Raw genomic sequence first — 7,502 nt, 5'->3', positions numbered from 1 at the left:
GTCTGTGTTGGAAGCAACAAATTGTCCAAACTACTCTTGTGCAAGTGCAGCGCTGGCTTCATTGGCTATAGGGATATAAAACAGGAATAAAACATGACAAATGGAGTGTAGACAGTGATGTTAAATATTTTGACTACAACACACATAAGAAAAGTATGTCTGAGTTGCTGCATGTGTTTCTCTGTCTGTTGCTGCCATCTGGTGGCCACATGAAGAAATGTAGAATCAGCACACCGTGCACTAATGCCGAGTAAATAACATTAAAAATGTCAAGTTAACTGCTCAGCTTATATTTTTATATGTATTTTCATATAGATATACGGTAGCTACTGATGAGGTACAGTATGCATTCAGTTACACTGTGCATATTACACAGCACACATTTTCACACACAATAAATATGTAAATATAAAACAAAGTGCACACTGGGGAAAAATACTTTTATTTTTTATGTTTTTTATTTTTAAGACAAAAACCATAAGCTAATTAATTTCAGGTGTAAAACGGCAATTCTCTGAATGACTGTGGTATGAAAAAAATATTTTAAATTTTTAAATCTTAGACAGGGCTTCGGTTCACCTGGCTTTTTCAATACTCACAGCAAGAGCCATATGCTTCAGGTGACCATATAGGGGATATCCCTTCTTACTGACATCAGAGAGGGCAAGGAGTTGATAAAATGTCCGAAACCGGGTGTTTAGAGCAGTTTGGAGTCTGAGAGGTTTTTAATGATAGAAAATATGGAAAAGCACAATTAGTTTAACTGGAGCGTCAAGACTGCACTCTATGATCCCAAACAGAGGGATTAAAGACTGTGTGGGTGGGGCTTCTGAGCTCACAAACAGAGCTGTATGCCTGAGACGTCCATGCAAATGATAACCCTGTTTACTTATGCCATTAATGAATGTTAATGTTAATAGCATATAAACATATGGGAGTGAAAAGAGGGAAGTGGAGGTTAAGTGCTCAGTGCATCATGGGAATCAGCAGCATAGTTAATGGAGGATTCAGCACCTTCTGATACTGTAAGTGGATTCAAAAGGGAAGTTTAAAGCCGAATCTTAAACTACAGAGCATCTGTGTCCTGAAGGCTGATAGCTGAAGGCACTGCCTCCCATTCTACTTTCAGAAACTCTAGGAAACTCTGTCAGAGGTAAGTCTGAGAGTGAAGTGCTCTAAAGGGATAACATTATACTTTGAGGTCTTTAAGATATTACAGGGCTGTGTACTTATACTAGTACAATTCTGGATTAACTATGAGCTAATTGAACAAAGTCTACTATGGGAGGGATAGGGTCTCCATTTCTACTCCCTATCAGCACTCTCACTGCAGTGCGTTGGATTAATTGAAGGCTTCAAAGGGAGCTTTTAGAACAGCCTGATAATAATTAATTACAATAGACCAGCCCTGAAGTAACAAATGCATGAATCTGTTTTCCAGCATCACTCTGAGACAGGATAGTTGCTATTGCTCAAAAATTTAAAAAAAAGAAAAAAGACTAGTGCCAAAGTGAAAATACATTGTTCACTTTGGCACTAGAAATTATCCAGACTAGAAAAACACAGAGTTAAGAGCAAACGTATATTTCTCTAGTTACTTAAATAAAACAAAATAACTAACTAATCATTAACCTAAAATACAGAACTCAGTAAACACTGGTCACAGTCTAATGGAGGTTAAATACTGGATTACCTGTAATATTACCTGCACATTTAGGATTAACATTCTTCCATAGATGACATTTGTGGCCAGCATTAGCACTGCTAGCACTAAAAACCTGCCTCTCTCCCGGGTTAATGTCCATGTCCCTGTGCATTGCTTCAGCCCTGTGGTTAAATGCCAGTTTACTCTGTGATGAAGCTGCACTGTGTTATTCTTAACACCCACTGCCATTCTTTAATTCCCAGTAATGTTCATTCTCAACAATGCAGGGCATCAATAACAGTCAACACATGAAGCATTTTTAATCTTTTGATTTTATTACTGCAAATATAGACATCACATTTACTTAAGAACGCATGGTAGCCTCAACATATTTACATGACACTGGCTAAGCAGTGGCACCAGGCAGCAATAAAGTATAACAGTGTTCATGGATTTTTAGTGGATTTCATTTATATTGAACATCGTTTTGTTTTTTGTTTGTTTTAGTTCCTCTGTTTCATAAAAATAAATGACAATAAATGTGTAAAGGTCTGACCTTTAGCACCATAAACAATATCTGGACAGCAGCTGTTGGTCTGCAGCCTGATGGTGAAGAAGTTCTTTCTTTAACCACCTTCTGGCTTATCTGCTGGTTTCAGGGTGAATCGGTCTTTCCGAGGATTTGCTGGGATTTCTGCGCTTGTCTCATTCTCTCCTCGAAGAAACTCTGCAGGTGTTGATTCCTCTGCTCCAACCTGATGACCCACTGCTCCCTCAGTCTGAAGGCAGCATTCACAGCAATGACAGGAGAGAGAAAAACAAGGAGGAGGTAAAGAATTAGCCGGTGATTACGATGAAAATACCTATTTAAAAAAGAGACATGAGTGTGGGTTTCATCAGAAACCCTTTAAGGTGGTTTATAATACTATGACACAAGATTTAGCAATGTCACAGTTCAGGTGAACGATGCAATTATGTTGTTAAAACTAATCTTGTATGCTCCGCATTAATGCGTGACATTGAGGCTCTTACCGTGTCACTCCATACAATGAAGCACTGAGCTCAACTCAGCAGGGAGAAGGCAGCAACAAGTACCTCAGGGGAATCAATTGAGTCAGCAGTGGCAGGTGTGTGAGCTACACAATGAGCAGCAGTGAGAGTATGGCTTTTAAGCTTAGACTTATTTTTGAGTAAAAATAGTATGTATTTTTAAAAGATGGCCGTGGCCACTGTGCAGAATTGCTGTGACAGGTATGCGTTTTTTGTTGGGGGGGTTTGGGTTTTTTTGATAAAACATCCATTTGCTGTATCAGATTGTACAGATACGTCCCTTTCTATTGTAAAGTTGGATATTTGAAGATGGAAGTGAATTTAAAAAAGCTGCAGTTCCTCACATGGCCACTTGAGGCTATCTCCAAAAGTGAGTGAGTCACCTTTCTGATTTTTTAGTAGACTGCCACTCTCGCCTGTCACAGGGCAAGACACACAGTTTACCTTTGACAGGTAACCAATCCACCACAGGGTTAAAAGGAAGAGACATACAAACATTCCAACAATCCTTCACTTTATGGATGTGCTTCACCCTCTTGTCCAAATATGCTCCAAAACTAAAATGGTCATGGTCAAATTAATAAAGCTGCACCAAACAGGCCTTCAAACAATGGGTAACATAGCACACAATAATATAGGATTTTTAAGTGATATATAATATTCAATATGTAGCTCAATAATTCTTTTCTTTCTGACACACAAAGTATGAACATTTCTCTAACATTTTATGCGTAGTTACAGGTCCTTAACAACATATTCTGACAATGCAATTTAATAATAATGTTTTATTGTCACAAAAAATCGTGGATTACTTGTTTACACTATGCTCAGCTCCACTCAGATCATCTGGTTGCAGAGCGCCCTATGGTAAATGAACTATGTCAAATCAACAGACACTCTATTTAATTATTAGTCATTATTATTCTCTGGCTCTCTTCCACTGCGTCTCGCCTCACCTCCAACCGGTCATGGCAGATGGCTGTACCTCCCTGAGCCTGGTTCTGCTGGAGGTTACTTCCTGTTAGGTAGAAAAGGTAGTTTTTCCTTGTCACTGTTGCCAAAGCACTTGCACAAAGGGAACTTTTTGATTGTTGTAGTTTTCTCTGTATCATTGTAGGATCTTTACCTGATACAAACAATACAACACAATACTTTTTAAATTTTCATTTACTGGCTGCTATAAATGCCAATGCAGATATACTGCCAAATAGCTAATATTAGCCAATATGTCACTCAGCCAAAATATCATAGTTCTAGAAGCTACATCCAACCACTGATACGGAATTGATCCCAGAACCACATTTAAGTGGCAATTGAAAGAACTGCTTTCAGTTTTTCCAGGTCAGGAGACTGCTATGCGCACAAAGGCAATCAAACATTAAGCTGCTATGGTACACATTATGGGAATAACCAAGCTGGTAATGTGTCTATCCAATAGTTATCAATACGTTTCACAATTTTTTTTTTTACTTTGTTGTGGTTCTAGATTAATGATCCCAATGATCATTAGAGCAGAAGCATCCCTGTCTGTAGGTTTCACAGCAATCCATTTAACCAGTGATGATATTTTAGTCTAGACAAGGTGATTCACTGACTGACTATGCGCTGATGAAACTTTACTTTTGCCTGAAATAAAGGAGGTATTGAAATTCTACCCCGGAAAGATTATTAATCCTGTACCTCTGCAGCAGGGCTGTTCTTTAGATCTTTAGTTTACATAAAGCTATATATCACTGTGCAGTTAGGAACTACTTTACACTATATAAATGTTTCATAACCTGAGAGATTTTCACATTTTAATCAAAAATTTATTGCACATTTTTCTAACTCACAAGTCACAGAAAGAGCTGCTCCCCAGCAGCAGCACTGCGGTCCATTTGTTGGTGTAAAGCACAGATTTAAAATGTGTAAAAGAAGAAAAAGTCATTTGTTTATTTTAGGATGTGTTCTATGTTTGGAAGCCGAGATGAGCATCAGAGTCCAGTATTTGGCCTGACACCATAACTCCTAGGCTTAAAGTAATCATGCAGACATCCAGCGAAACTTGATCTTCGGTCATTGCTGTCACAGATAATTGTGTTACAGAAAGAGAGGAAGTGTGTGTGTGAGTCTGTGTGTGTGCGCTTGAGCGAGCGAGAACTAGGCTATGTTAGCTGTTGGATTAATATTGTTGTGTCTGTGGTCATCTGTCAGCACACGCCATCTTGCATTGGTTAATCTGCTGCGTTCTGGTTGTCTGTCCTCAAATATTCACACTGATCTGCAGGATTCAAACATATAGCCAAACTGGCTTTGATCAACATTCCCAGGGTACTCCGTGATGACAGACAGAAGAGCTGGAAACATAACCGAGCCATTTTCTGAACTAATCAAGTTATGATGCAGTGAGACAGAACAAAGGGCAGTTATTGAGTTTATTTTTGATGCCCTTTTCTTTCCTCTGTGCCTCTCACGGACCCTGCTGCTCATCATCAAACACTGACTCAAAGCTCTTCACCAAGCTCGTATAGATTTGATTACATAACATCTCAGCATATGGAAGCACCCATCATGCTGTCAAACTTATGTTCAGTTGGAATGTGGAAGCTATGCTAACAAGCTTTGACTGGCAACACAATATGTCACATTTCAACTGGTGAAGTGTTTGCATCTGTTGGAATTTAACTGGTATAATGAACTGTGTGTCAGCTGGTGGTAGTCCAGGGTGTTTAGAAATAAGCAAGTTTCATTAGAAAACTTAGAGGTGTAGGGTTTGGGTTAGAATGCCTTTTAGTCACAAGATAAAAAAAAATACAGTTTCAAGTCCCTAACATGCAGTTTGATCATACAGTTCTTCTGCTATATAATTTCCATCAACACCTATTGTTCAGAAGAACACTGCATTAAGTACTTGCACTCTCAGCACTAGTAGACATGGCACAGAGCTGTGGGAACATCACTTTTTGTGTGCAACACAACTGGCTATATATGTTAAATGGGCCCTGAGGCTAGCACTGCTAGCCCCAGCACCTTTCTTTCCTTTTAGGTTTACAAAATCTGTCCCTGGTTTATTTCCATTTATGTTGATATTTGCGCAGGTGGACGGAAGCTGATAAGTTGCTGCTCGTTTTTGTACTCTGACATTAATAATTAGTTTAATAAACTATTATTTCTAGTGCAGATGAACAAGGATAGCATCCATTCATCATCCTTCATTGGGGCGCCATGATAAGCAGAGACAATCAGGTATTTGATGCCCAAACCACCACAACTGGCTCCTTTCCATGTGGACGAGAAGTGCTTTACTCTGATTCGCTCCTGAATGACCAAGCCCCTCATCCTATCTTTACTAAAGTGCGAGGTCACACTTCTGACGAAGTTCACTTTCATTGCCCGTATCCATAATTATGGATATCCAATTATGGATATCGTATCCATAATCTCATTCTTTCAGTCACTGCCTGAAGCTCATGGTCATGGGTGAGGTCAGGAAGGTAGATCGACCAGTAAATTGACAGCTTTAGTTTCACATCAGCTCAGTAGGAGTACCAGTCTCCCCTCACTCATGAACAAGACCCCAAGATAATTAAACTCAATGATTTCAATGATGCTGATTCTCAACCCAGCTGCTTAACACGTGGCTCCAAACTACCTTGGTTCACAATGGAGGTCCCCACCCGATGAGACCAAAAGCCAGGAACCAGGAGATGGCATCAAAGAGGTTACTTCCATATTTTATATACATTGTCTCATTGCAGCACATTGTTGTGGGTTGCTGTATTAATAAAACTGAAACATATAGATATGCAGTATTGTCAGTGTTAGGCAATGAAATAAGTTGACTGTTTGGGCTGGAGGAACAATGTTTGAGGAGCAGAGAATGCTTGGTTAAAAAAGTGCTTTTACAGCACACATTGTTTCTATTGGGCAGAAACCAAGCTGACTTCATCCATCTTGGTTTTCATGGGATGCATGCAAATCAGGGATACTGCACTCCAAAAGGTCATCCTTCTGCTGCTATCCAACACATCAAAGACAGGCTTTAAAAAGCAAATATTTTCCAGCCTGAAATCATCTGGAATGTTAATCAGGGTTTGCACTATGAAATTACACACTTGGATCAGGAACTTTCCAGAACTTGTTATGTTTTTGTATTTGCTGACCGTGCCAAAGCGCTGTTCTTCATACGGTTCTCCTCCCCATTCGTCTGCTCGCTGTGCTGAACAATCCTCTGCTCCCAGAATGACTTCAGCTTCTGTTTATCATGAATTCGAGCAGCATTCATCACCTGACAACAGCAATTACACAGCAGCAGACGCAACACTAGTCCACAAAAACTCAGGTGTGGGTTCAATAAAATCTGAAAGTCTGTTTACTTACTGCTGGCTCTTTTCACTTCTTTCCTCTTTTGTTTTCTTTCTTTGCCTCTTTGTCCTCTATCACTGTCCTCTGTTTCCAGTTCGCCTTTATTTCCTCTTTAACTCCTCCCCTCTGCTCCACATCTCTGTTTTATCGTCTCTCTCTCTGTCCTGCTCTCCATCCTCCGTCCAATGCTCTTCTTCTTTTAACTCATCTCCACCTTGTTGCTTCCTCTTTTCACAAATAAAGTGATCTCTCTGCTTGTAGTTATTCATCTTTCTTGTTACTTCTGTCCCTTTACTCCAGTCTGTGAATTAAGTAAAGACTTTTTCATATAGCAGAATAAAGCCTTTCAGCCATCATCATGTCCACCAGCCAGGATTAACATTAAAAGGACTGACAGGTGAAGAAAGAAACATTAATCACTGCATTACAAAGGAAACTCTCAAAAGCTGATATATAGTGTCTG

The 7,502-nt window shown here is 39.5% G+C and overlaps 1 long non-coding RNA gene across 2 annotated transcripts; it reads right to left on the bottom strand.

Moving 5' to 3' along the window:
- Positions 1–1,561: 1,561 nt before the first annotated feature.
- LOC120747503 lies at positions 1,562–7,299 on the bottom strand. Of its 2 annotated transcripts, none has more exons than XR_005699137.1 (3): positions 7,055–7,299; positions 6,838–6,962; positions 1,562–2,424 (listed from the first exon to the last, which is right to left on the bottom strand). It is a non-coding gene; the product is annotated as an uncharacterized LOC120747503 (long non-coding RNA). The 2 variants fall into 2 exon arrangements; XR_005699138.1 differs by having other exon boundaries at positions 6,838–6,929.
- Between the last annotated feature and the right edge of the window lie 203 nt (positions 7,300–7,502).

This window comes from Simochromis diagramma, unplaced genomic scaffold (assembly GCF_900408965.1).
Source record: "Simochromis diagramma unplaced genomic scaffold, fSimDia1.1 OVJJ01000596.1, whole genome shotgun sequence".
NCBI lineage: Eukaryota > Metazoa > Chordata > Actinopteri > Cichliformes > Cichlidae > Simochromis > Simochromis diagramma.
The sequence above is the reverse complement of the archived record's forward strand: the minus strand, read 5'-3'. Positions and strand labels throughout refer to the sequence as shown.